The sequence below is a fragment of the Anabrus simplex genome, chromosome 8 (genome assembly GCF_040414725.1).
Source record: "Anabrus simplex isolate iqAnaSimp1 chromosome 8, ASM4041472v1, whole genome shotgun sequence".
Taxonomy (NCBI): Eukaryota; Metazoa; Arthropoda; class Insecta; order Orthoptera; family Tettigoniidae; genus Anabrus; species Anabrus simplex.
The window spans coordinates 24,828,237-24,841,481 of record NC_090272.1 but is presented as its reverse complement, the minus strand read 5'-3'; the positions used below and the strand labels follow the sequence as shown (position 1 = coordinate 24,841,481).

The window sequence follows — 13,245 nt, the reverse complement described above, 5'->3', positions numbered from 1 at the left end:
AGGAAGTGGCCGTGGCCTTAATTAACGTACAGCCCCATAAAATGGGATACCACGGAAAACCATCTTCAGGACTGCCAATAGTGGGGTTCGAACTCACTATCTTCCGGATGCAAGCTCATAGCTCACACGGTCAACTCGCCCGGTGCTGAAGAGATCTGGGACGTCATCTCTACGCCAGTGAGCTATAGTGATTTTTCTCCCCTTTGACATTTCGTGAGGCCATTCAGAAAGAACATCATAAACATTGTAATGTAGCTGAAAGGAGCTATTTATTTAATCAGTCCAGCACCCCTTGCCCTTTCTCTGAGAGCACTTAATCATCACGGGACTCACAGATGTTCCTCCTGAGGTGCGAGAATCTCCCCGTGGGACCTTTGGACACGTCCTCGGGGACCAGCAAATGGATTGTAGGGGCCTGCTGGGCCCTGATAATACACAGCCAATTTCCTGTAACTGATTTGAAGAGATTCCAACCCCCTACTCACTCCCCTAGCTCTCAGTGAGCTTGCCACCCCCCATCACCACGACATAACAACAATAATGTAGTTGATTGCATGGATAAGATCGTCGACTTCGTGCAGGCACTTAACACACGTTGAGCTGCATGCATACTACCACCAAAGAAGTCCTTGTCGGAAGAACTACAGAGGAGTAATAGTAGTAGCCTGTGTGGCTCAGACGGTTAAGGCTATGGTCTTCTGACCCCAACTTGGGAGGTTCGATCCTGGCTCAGTCAGGCTCAAATACGTCGGCCTCGTGTCGGTAGATTTACTTCCGCGTAAAAGAACTCCAGTGGGCTTAAATTCCGGCACCTCGGCGTCTCAGAAAACCGTAAAAGTAGTTAGTGGGATGTAAAATCAATAACATTATTATTAATAATTATACTAGTAATAGTAGTTGTAGTGCAGTGACCTGTAAAGGTAAGCACCCTAGAAACTTGGACGCAGAGAACTTCATACCAGGAAGGTCACCTGTTTATTTGAAATTCATCAAACTTCTGCGACGGTACTGACATGAGAAGGAGTGCACAGTGTTTAGAAACTCCTGATCGAAATCGGAACCGAATAAGTGCCTTACGAAATGGCCAGAGAGGACGTCTTTTCACAAAGCGATGATCTACGTGTTTTGAGTTTTCTGAAAGCAGAATTTATTTTTTACGTCAGTGATTGAGCAAGTGTTAAGGAACTGTTTTAAAATTAAGGAAGAAATCTCTGCTATTAATGCGAAGCAAACATGCTTGTAATATTGCATGATTGTTGATTTCGTGATTAGAGCCATGAGACGTCCAGTGTTAAGTGGAATATGAACCATAAATGTGTGGCCGTTCATAAGTAGAAGAACCACATTCACTGGTAGCGATTCGAACCATGGTCGAGGAAACCAGTGACCATGTCATTCCGATCTCACGCATTTCGTGTTCTAAGATTGGGAAGTCAAGTGTAGTGGAAAATGAAAATAGATAAAAATTAATGAGTAATGTGAAACTTCGTGGCAGGGAACCTGGTACCTCCATAATCACTAGAAGAACTGAAAATGTCCATCACTGCCGAAGGAGGCCGGATTAAAGGGTTCAAATTTGTGGCCCGAAACCAAAACAGCGAAAGTGAATTCCAAGCCCATAGCATCGGTAGACTACTACAACTCTGGTTGATTGCTCCTTCAGACAGTGGTGCCTCGGAAAAGGCGAACGGATCTCGCAGCCCTCGGTCAAGATATCGTATATCAAGCGCACCTCACATGAAAGTGTTTGTGCAGAATTGGAAGATCTTGTTCATAAAACTTCTCACCTTCTTGGCAGAAAATTAAATCGAAGCCACACCATTTCGGGTGAAGCTGTCGTGCTTTTATCGCCTCGGCTAAGTAGCCGCATTGTTAAGAAGAACAATAAATAGATAGATATATAGATAGATACGGGTAGAGAGGATACAAATAAAAGAAAAGAAATTCTTAAGAAATATCCTGGACGACGCCAAAATTCTGAGGACCGGGCGAGTTGGCCGTGCGCGTAGAGGCGCGCGGCTGTGAGCTTGCATCCGGGAGATAGCAGGTTCGAATCCCACTATCGGCAGCCCTGAAAATGGTTTTCCGTGGTTTCCCATTTTCACACCAGGCAAATGCTGGGGCTGTACCTTAATTAAGGCCACGGCCGCTTCCTTCCAACTCCTAGGCCTTTCCTATCCCATCGTCGCCATAAGACCTATCTGTGTCGGTGCGACGTAAAGCCCTTAGCAAAAAAAAAAAAATTCTGAGGGCGAACAGTGTTGCCAACACAGTGGTTTTTCCACTAAATCTAGGTTGTTGTTTTTTTACACTTCGTCAGTGGGTAAATTTTTATACTCTCGGTGGGTAGTTGGAAAGCTAGTCTTTTTTATGTTTACGTCACTGGACACTTTGGTGGTTTTTCAGTTTACGTTTCATGCACAATGATATTGAGTATAATAATGTAAATGTTGATATTTCAGTTCTTGACGTTGACAGTCGTGATTAAATTAAAAGGCGACACGGGGAAGACCTGAACTGTTGGCGGAGCTGAGATGTAAATAAGGAAGTAAGGAACGTCTTTCTTTCATAGTAAAGTGTCACAAATGCGCTTAAGGTTGTTGTAGAGTCTTTGATTTCTCTTCTTGTTACTTGGACACCAACGCAAAGATTAGTTGGAAAAAGTATGCTTGGTAAAATAGTCTCAAACCATGGACATCTTCAATTTCTGGTGTAATGTGATCAAATACTGCCATGCAAGTAACAACAACCTATTTCAGGAGTTGGCAAAATTTTCCGCGCCTGTTATTGCCATGGCCAATCGGAGAGAAATTTTAGTAAAAAATGACAATACGACCCGAAGTTATAAACAAATAATTCTGCCATATGAGCTACCAAACAAGAGACTCCTACTCTGTGCCTACTATCGCAAGTGTCAGTGATCCCGGACTGTTAGATGAATTCACCTTGAAATATATTCCCGCAAGGATGCACTTCATTTTCATTTTGAAGTAGTATTTACGTAAAACAACAAAGCTTAAGTGGGGAATGGGGCGGGCTAGTGTTTTCTGGTGGTTTTCAAGCAGTCCTTTAGTGGGTAATCTTATTCCACTGTTGGCAACACTGAGGGCGAATATCACCTGGGATCAAATGTAGAGATGTACTAAAATAAAAAACATTTCCCTTTGTGAAAAGCTATGGATCATCACCTGACCAGCAATGTGCAACTCTACGTCAGCAAGGCCTACAATAACGACTGAAAAATGTTGTTGTTTGTTGCTACTCGCTTTACGTCGCACCGACACAGACAGGTCTTTTGGCGACGATGGGATAGGGAAGGGCTAGGTGTGGGAAGGAAGCGGCCGTGGCCATAATTAAGGTACAGCCACAGCATTTGTCTGGTGTGAAAATGGGAAACCACGGAAAACCATTTTCAGGGCTGCCGAAAGTGCGGTTCGAACCTACTATCTCTCGAATACTGGATACCGGCCGCACTTAACCGACTGCAGCTATCGAGCTCGGTGAATGAAAAATGAAATGGCGTATGGCTTTTAGTGCCGGGAGTGTCCGAGGACAAGTTCGGCTCGCCAGGTGCAGGTCCTTTGATTTGAAGTCCGTAGGCGACCTGCGCGTCATGATAAGGATGAAATGATGATGATGAAGACGACACATACACCCAGCCCCCGTGCCAGCGAAATTAAGCAATGATGGTTAAAATTCCACACCCTGGCGGGAATTGAACCCGGGACCCCTGTTACCGAAGGCGAGCATGCTAACCATTTAGCCATGGAGCCGGACACGATAACGACTAATGTGACGTCACTTCCGTCACACGGTTTCTCGCGTTACGTTAGAAAAAATTTCGGATGCGCCCCAGCCATAAGACATATTCATGTTAGTTTGAAAAGTTTTCACTTTCTGTGAGGAAGCGCCGTCTTTTGTTGTTGCATTATCTCTCTTAAACACCAGAAAATCACGCAGGATTTTGGATCATCTTTTGACATGGAAATGTACCATTGCATGGAAAACTGCAGGTGCCTATCGGACTCTGCTTCAAAAAGAACCTATACGGGAAAATTGATCTTCTGAAAAGAGTAATTAAACGAAATAAGGTGGTACAAAGAGCGAAAAATTACAAGTGTCAACCGTGGTCCTAAGCGTTAGAAATGGTGTAACATGTTGAACTCTTGAACGCCAAAGTGTCGTGATTTTGCCTCACAGTGGTAATAAATCTCGTGTTGTTGTGAGCCCCTAGTTGACAGCTGTGAGGTAACGTAAGTCCATGTTAGAGCGAGCGGCTCTTCCTGTACCTCACTTTATCTCCAGCCAGCCACCAGACCGCCATTTTGTGGTTCCAGAAAGCCAAACGAGCGAGACGGCGACGACCGAATGAAATGTCGGGTGGTGGAGGAGACGCCGGGGGAAGGCGTCGCGCTCTTTCCCCTCTTCAGCGTCCCTCCCTTACTGCCTGCCTGCGCTCTCCGTCCTTTCGAGCTGCTCCTTCTCAGCCCACAGTCGGGCATTAAATAAACAAAGTTGTGCATTTGTGTAACCAGATGTTAAAACACCACTTGACCCTGTGATCAGCACATTAAACAAAATTGTTGATTTATGTAACCAGATGTTAAAACATCTCTTGACCCTTTGATCACCACATTGAACAAAATTGTGGATTTGTGTAACCAGATGTTAAAACATCTCTTGACCCTTTGATCACCACATTGAACAAAATTGTGGATTTGTGTAACCAGATGTTAAAACATCTCTTGACCCTGTGATCAGCACATTAAACAAAATTGTGGATTTATGTAATCAGATGTTAAAACATCTCTTAACCCTGTGATCAGCACATTAAACAAAATTGTTGATTTATGTAACCAGATGTTAAAACATCTCTTGACCCTGTGATCACCACATTAAACAAAATTGTGGATTTGTGTAACTAGATGTTAAAACATCTCTTGACACTGTGATCAGCACATTAAACAAAATTGTTGATTTATGTAACCAGATGTTAAAACATCTCTTGACCCTGTGATCACCACATTAAACAAAATTGTGGATTTGTGTAACCAGACGTTAAAACATATCTTGACCCTGTGATCAGCACATTAAACAAAATTTTTGATTTATGTAATCAGATGTTAAAACATCTCTTGACCCTGTGATCACCACATTAAACGAAATTATTGATTTATGTAATCAGATGTTAAAACATCTCTTGACCCTGTGATCAGCACATTAAACAAAATTGTTGATTTATGTAATCAGATGTTAAAACATCTCTTGACCATGTGATCACCACATTAAACAGAATTGTCGATTTGTCCAACCAGATGTTAAAACATCTCTTGACCCTGTTAAGTGTTATCATTATAGACGTAGGGAGACGTAGAGAACGATAGGAAGATAAATAAGGAATAAAAGGAATAGACAGGATATGAAGGTGGCGAAAAAGAATGGAAAATGGAACATAAAAAGGAAGATGCTGGTGGACAAAGAAGGGACGGAAAAGAGAAATAACTAAGACAGAAAGGGCTAATATACGAAGAGTGGAACGAAGGAAGAAAGAAAGGAATAAAGAAAGAATGAAAGAAAGATAGAACATGAGTAGGATCAAAACGAGGGGAGAAGGAAGAAAATAAAATGAAAAAGAAGGAAGCAAGAAAAGACAGAAATGAATAAAAAATAAATAACATAGAAAGGAATCAAAATAAATAAGGAAAGGAAAATAAAATAAAGGAGGAAGTTTATGGGGAAAATGTTTAAAAATATGAAGCAAAAACCAAAAAGGACGAAGATAGACTGGAAGAAACGAAGGAATCGGCCAGAAGGATGAGCAGTTTTAAGAAAGAAAAAGGCAGGAATGGAATGAATTTTATAGTAACTAGCAGAAAGAAAAAATAAAGGCAGAAGAAAGAAAAATGATAAAATAAAAATAAGAAAGAGTAAAAGGAAGAAAGGTAACAGGATAAAAAGAAAATAGATAACGGAGGATGCAAATAAAGAGACAAAGAATGCGACAAAAATAAACAATGAAAGTTAAAAAGAAATAGAAGTAAAAGACGAAGATATAAAAGAAATAATTTAAATATATTAAGAATAAAATAACAAGAGAAGGTCAGAAATCCACTTACTATAGGCCTCCTCCTCCTCCTGTAGGAGGCTCAAGGTTGTTCAGCATCAAAGACTTGAATGTCACGCAAATTCGTTATACAACTTCCATCACTGCCACCGTAACAAAATAAAATATTCAGGAGTACAATGCTGCTAATTCCTTGGAGGAGCCTTCATTGCTGCAATGTCCCTTCAGCCAGGGAGAGAGAAGTACTGTTACATATCAGGAGAATATGGAGGACTCCCATTATATAATAACAAGACATTCCTGGATCAACAAAGACATATGTGTTTATGCATTCTCATGCAGCAGGAACCATTGTTGAGTTGTCTATAGAAAACATAGGCAATTGGTCAACACAGACGACGGTAATAACTGTGATACAATATTTTCAAAATTGTAGAAAATTAAGAGGAAAAGACATTGTAACATTGAAGGTATTTTCGTCTACAACACCTGGGTAGATTGGAGGAATTTCTAAATTCCATTTTCGGTAAGTGGCCGCGTCATGCTGATGACTGTAAGTGCTGTGATGGTAATTATTGTTTCAAGAGGAGGCAAGCATCCTCTATTAACACTCAAGTAATTGAAAGGTAAAATGGAAAATGAAGATATTGGTCAAAGAACGGAAGGGCCACGAAAGAGTCCCTAGGTCTCACAAACCTACAAACAAGAGTAGGAAAGTGGAAGCAATGCTAGACTCACCAGGATCCCAATTTGAGAGACCCTGCCCTCCTTTCAGTCAGGACAGACATGGGGACACCGTGGATGTTATGTGCGGCTCCGATAGGGCCTCATGACTGTAGGTACACGAATCAAAATAGCGATAACAATTTCAGCAATAGTTTACTCCTGAGAGGTTCAAAATTCCGACACCTTGGCGTCTCCGAAAACTCTAACAGTTTAACTTATTCAGCCGATTCTCGCGGAGTTCTTCCTTGCGTTCTTTTGTCCAAGTTGTGTTGGTTCCAGTACTTAACATAAACATAAACTACGTAGTTGTTATTTTGTCTGCTAATCGCAGATTATCCTGAATGCAGTTTTCGCCTGCATACTTTCGCCTGTGATGTACATCCGCTACAGTTCACTTCAATTGTTCGTGATTTTCAGTGAGAGGGTAATTTTGAGAATTATTTTCATCAGTCTATGATTATTAAATGTCTTTTGGTTTTTACATATTGCTTTACGTCGCACCGACACAGTAGGTCTTATGGTGACGATAGGATAGGAAAGGGCGAGGAGTGGGAGAATGCGACCATGGTCTTAATTAAGGTGTGAAAACGCGAAACCACCAAAGAGACCTCAGGGCTGCTGATAATGGGTTCGAACCGGCAATATGCCGAATGCAGGTTGACAGCTACGTGACCCAAAGCACGCAGCCAATCTCTCGGTACTTTATAATAATAATAATAATAATAATAATAATAATAATAATAATAATAATAATAATAATAATAATAATAATAATAATAATAATTATTATTATTATTATTAATATTATTATTATTATTATTATTATTATTATTATTATTATTATTATTATTATTCTGCGCGAATGGGTCACTTAGGACCACGCGGAATTGTCCTGTGGTTTCTTCTCGTCTTCCTCAAATCCCCTCGTGTGGACAATTTTCCTGATTACATTTCTATCCTGCAGATTTGGTGAGCTCTTTCTCTACTTGCTTGTACCATTTTGATCTCGTAAGTTTGATTTGAAAAAAATTGTGTGAATCGGACCAGTCAGCCGCGCAGCCGGGAGTTAGTGGGTCCGAATTTCACCGTCGGGAACCCTGAGGATGGTTTTCCGTGGTTTCGCATTTTCACACCAGGCAAGTGCTGGGATCGTGTCATAATTAAGGCCACGGCCGCTTCCTTCCCACTCCTAGCCCTTTCCTATCCCATCTTCGTCATAAGACCTATCTGTGTCGGTGCGTCGTAAAGCAAACTTTTAGGGGAAAAAAAGAAAATGTGTATTCGATAAGTAAGTCCGTTGTCGTTCATTCTTTGAAATGGCTTATAAATTGAATTCGTCGCAGTCTCACTAAATCAGTAAATTTAGATATTTTAAAATATATTTCCGATTTGGGTTTGTGCTAATGAATTTCATTTTTGATTCTTGGCGCTAAGATTTTTCCCATGATTTTCCTTTCTTTAGTCTCTAATTGTTCCTTTAAATGTCAATTGAGCGTTTCTGAAGTATAAAAGAGCTTCAGGTTTGATCACTGTTACGTAATGACGAAATTTACTGTTATAAACATTCTTTGTGTGTTGGAAACCAATTTCCATTTTCTGAATTATTATTATTATTATTATTATTATTATTATTATTATTATTATTATTATTATTATTATTATTATTATTATTATTATTATTATTATTATACGTGCCAAATTCACGAGTTGTCGATTTTTTCATCTTCATGAATTCAATATTGATTGAAATTTAAAATCCGATCTTAACATATTTCAAATTACTTTATTTCAGATAATATTTCTAGTAGAATTAAGGAACACAAATTACGAGATTATTTCCCGCTCGATGGCGACGATGCACCTACTTTCTTTCTTGTTCCAAGCTCGGCGCGAGGTCCATTTCCTGCAGCACCCTCTCCGTCGTCCCGCCCGGACTATTGATCAAAATGGAGCCGGGAGGCGAGTCAAGTTGAAGGAGGCTCCGGATTAAGAAAACATTCGCAACTCAGGTCCGTGAATTAAGTGTAGAACTGATCCTCCACCAAGTGGGTACAGCCAGCGGGCCAACAAAATAGACACCAGCATTGTCCAACAGGATTTTAAAACTAAAATCGAACCTTTAGTTTTACCAGGTTATTAATATCGTAATTATGTCTACCAGAGCTCTACATTTCCGTGAATTCAAGTCAGAGGGATGTGATTTTTATCTCAAAACTCCAACGTGCATTGGTGAGGATTCGAACTATGTTATCCCTGACGGTGTCACATACTTACCTCACTCATACTTTAAAGTGTCATTCCATGTAGGTAAGACTAGTGAAAATTACAATATTTTACACGTAGGTCAATTTTCCTCCGTCGTGCACAGGTATAATGGATATAACAACCCAGCATATCGTAAATCAGCTGAAGAGAGTTCGTATTTTCTTTCCTAAATTCATTGAATGGCAATAATCTTAGAAACATGTTTCAAAGACGAATACAATATCACTGCGGCGAATTCAATTTTTAAGCCATTTGGAAAGAACAAACTTATTTATGACATACACAACTTTCTGCATGTCAAATGTACGAGATAAAAATGGTTTAAGCAAGTAGAGGAAGACCTAACTGAACCAGGATCATTAAATCTGGAGGATAGGAATATAATCAGGAAAATTTTCCAGACAAGGGGTTTGAGGAAGACGAGCAGAAACCACAAGACGTACTTGGTCGGAGGAACAGAAATCACAACAATCGATTAAAATGAAGAAGTACTGGACAAGACGGAAAGCTCAATAAATGTTGATGCCGCATGGTTCTAAATGACCCATTCGCGCAGAAGAAGAAGTAAATAATCTGATAGATTTTACGTTCCTCTAACTTTTATTTATCATTTGGGGAGAAGTTTGGCTGCCAGAGTACGTTTTCACAGTTATTCTTCATTCCAGTAAATCTACCGACTCGACTCTGCTTTATATGAGTGCCTTCAAATACCTCCTAACTTAGCCGGGATCGAACCCGATAACCTTAACACGGAACACCAACGCTCTTCCGTCTGAGCTATTCAATTCAGTTTTGCGAATAATACTTTCGTTAATTATTGTTTATCAAACGACATTGTGGCAAATCTATGATAGTTGTTTTAAAAATAATAGATCATAGAATTTCCTTTTCTAATGTCTCAATTTTAAAGTGTATAAATTCTATATTACGTACGAAAGAGTGTAGATACATTTTATAAGAAAGAAGAAAATGTACGGGAAATTCTGCCGCCAATATTGTCGTCTATCCTTTAGCTCAATGTTCTTTAGGGATGGTTAACTGGTTTTACTTCCCCTTAAAACAGCACCACCGTCACTCGGCGTTGCCATCGCACGTCCCAATTTTGAGCATTGCGGATGTTGTGGAAATTATCCCCCTTCATACTCTAATAAAGTTAAATGAACTTGTTGCCTACAATATCACCATCATATTATTTGTATTGCATGTGTTTCAAGGTTATTTTGTTTTTCGTGAAAATCTTCTCTCCACGTTATTATTTGTCGTTGTTATAAGGAAGAGAATGAAGTAGACGAGAGAGACGGGGATTTTTGCATGGTGGGCGCCTAGTGAATGCGAGTGCAGGCTTCACACATAACAGCACTGCTCGTTGTGCTGCGTACCACGTCGGGCGTTCACCAGACTGATATAAGCACACCTGAGTGGTCCTAGTGCAGCTTCTCATTCATAATTCATTCTTCACCCTGCATTTCAATATTCCTCAAAACTTGTATTTCATGGAATTAATGAATAAAAACTATAAATGTTCTTTTCTCAAAATCAAGATAAATGGAATTCAGCACTTTTGTTTTCTTTATTAGGTCCAGTATGACATCGTCTCCTCACTTTCTGGATATCTGAACCACTTGAAGGATCTTGTCACAAAAAAAACGAAGCGTACTCTTGTACGGAAGAATCTTTGTCAAACATTGTACACCTCTTCCTGTGCGTAACTAATTATTTCTTGTCGTACTCTTTGATATATTGGTATAATTCACACTTTGCTCATTTTGTTATAGAAATAGTTCATAGCACGGTTTGCTGGTAAAGTGCCGTCCTTCAGATTCCTATAAGACAGATTAGAACCCTCCAGGGTTATTGGTGATATTGAAGTCCATCGGGCTCTACATGCTGTAGGGACTAGCACGTCAGCAAATAAAGGAACAAGTCTCTGATGACTTTATCGGTGATTCACCCAAATTATCACAAATTCAGCCTAAATAGTGTCGAAAAGGTAGCTGAAGTCAGACGATTATTATTATTATTATTATTATTATTATTATTATTATTATTATTATTATTATTATTATTACTATTATTCGTTGGGGCCAACTAGGACCACTTTAAGTCTTGTTACATTTGGCACTTTGCTTCGCTTTCTTTTGAGCCAGAATTCCCTCATTCTCTGTGAGTGAGCAGCTTGCGTTCCTCTGTTCAGGTGGTACCTTGTCTTCTTTTCGGTTGCTTGTCTCGGATTATCCCACTCGTCAGTATCTTTTTTCAGAAGAGATCTCTACTGAAGGCGTATTCTGGTTTTATGTGCAGCATTTGGAGGTCTTCCTTGCGTATAGAGTCAAAAAGGTGAAAGATCCGTTTAGTCAGCCTGTTTCTGTTCATTCGTTTGAGATGAGCGTAATACCGTGGCCGTCTCTTACGGATGTTTTCCGTAATTTTCTCTATTTTACAGTACACTTTTTTTGTTGGATTTTTTAATAATATATGCCATTCTTGTAATTGGATCCCATGACACTTCTGATGATTTTGCCCTCTTTTTCCTCCGATTCTTCGAGGAAACCTTTATTAGCATTTAGGGATACGGTTTAGGCTGCATACGTAACTACTGGCTTCGGAACAGTTCCATAACGATGAAGTTTAGTATTTAGGGACAGGCATTTTTTGTTGTAGATTGAGCGCAACGTTTGATAGTCTATTTCATGTTTGTGTACTCGTTCCTGGAGTGCTTCATTGGCCAGTCTTTTTTCATTATGATGTCACCAAGATACTTAATTTTTTCTACTCGGTTGATCTTCCCGTATTTTGTCTGGAGTTTTGCTGGGGCATCTTTGATGATAGTCATTACTTCGGTTTTTCAAAAGATATCTGCAAGCCAGTTTGTTCAGCGGTTTCTTTAATCCTAGATTATTATTATTATTATTATTATTATTATTATTATTATTATTATTATTATTATTATTATTATTATTATTATTATTATTATTATTATTATTATTATTATTATTCATGTCATTGCTCTTGGCCAGTTGCCAGTGTTCCTTCTTCTTCGATCGATGCCTTCCTTGTTTTCGAATTTAGCTTTTCTTGGAAAGCCTTGTGGTCTTGAAGTTTCTTCTTAAATGGATGCCCTCTGGGTACATCATGTGTGATGCCCATCTCCTGGCGATGTGTTCCTACCTCACTGAACCAGGCCCCTTTTGTCTTCTTATTCCGGAAGTAGAAGTTGTTCGCTTGTCACTTGACCATAGAAAGCAATCCTTCTCTTCCGTTTCGTATCGGTTATCTCTTCCACGTGAAAATACAGTTCGTGGTTGTGTCGTATTGTGCATTCACCAATGTCTTCGATAGGACCCAAGATTTGCCTAAGAATCTTTATTTTTTTGATCTCAAGTTTCTCAATAAGGCCTCTTTTATTATGCAGGACACTCCGATGCAAAGAGGGCCTCCGGACGAATGACGGTGCGATAGTGCCTGGGCTTGGCGTTCAAGAATATTGATCTTCTGTTGAAATTACTATTGAAGTAATTACAGTGTGAATCTTGCCCATCTCCTTGGCTGAATGGTCGTCGTCGTAGTCATCGGTTCAGAAAATCCCGGGTTTGATTCCCTTCCGGGCCGGGTAGCTGGGTTTAGTGTCTATCTTCGTCATAACACACATCCTTTTATTACACTGCCAGCCACATAGGCTTGATGTTAAGAAGGCCATCCGGCCGTAAATCTGGGCTTTAACCGCATGAAGTTTTGACACAAAATGACTGAGAGAAATACGGTGAGAAGAAGAATTATAATGTAAAAGAAAGTGGTTCAAAATTACGAGGAAAGTGAATGTTTGGTACAGAAAAGGAAAACCATGTACAAATGGGTGTAAACGAAATCCCATGGTGCTATATCTGAGACTGCGCATAGCATGCGATTCTTATTCAACCCGAAGGCCTGCAGTTTACGAGGTTACGCATGGTCAGCGTGACGAATGCTCTCCGTCGTTATTGTTGACTTGCTATATCGCGCCGCTGTCTCATCATGAGTTAGCTATCACGTAGGCTGAATGGACCTCGAATCAGCTGTCAAATGTAGGTAAAAATCCCTGGCTTGACTGGAAACAGAACCCTCGACCTCCGGATAAGGGACAGGCTTACCACCGCTAGACCACGAGGGCCGTTGACAGAAAGATTCTGGTATAAGTTGGTTGAAGCTATGTC

The 13,245-nt window shown here is 40.0% G+C and overlaps 1 protein-coding gene across 1 annotated transcript in view; it reads left to right on the top strand.

Moving 5' to 3' along the window:
- Positions 1-13,245, top strand: part of sv (shaven) — a 183,785-nt gene that overhangs the window by 87,161 nt on the left and 83,379 nt on the right. The window lies entirely within an intron of this gene.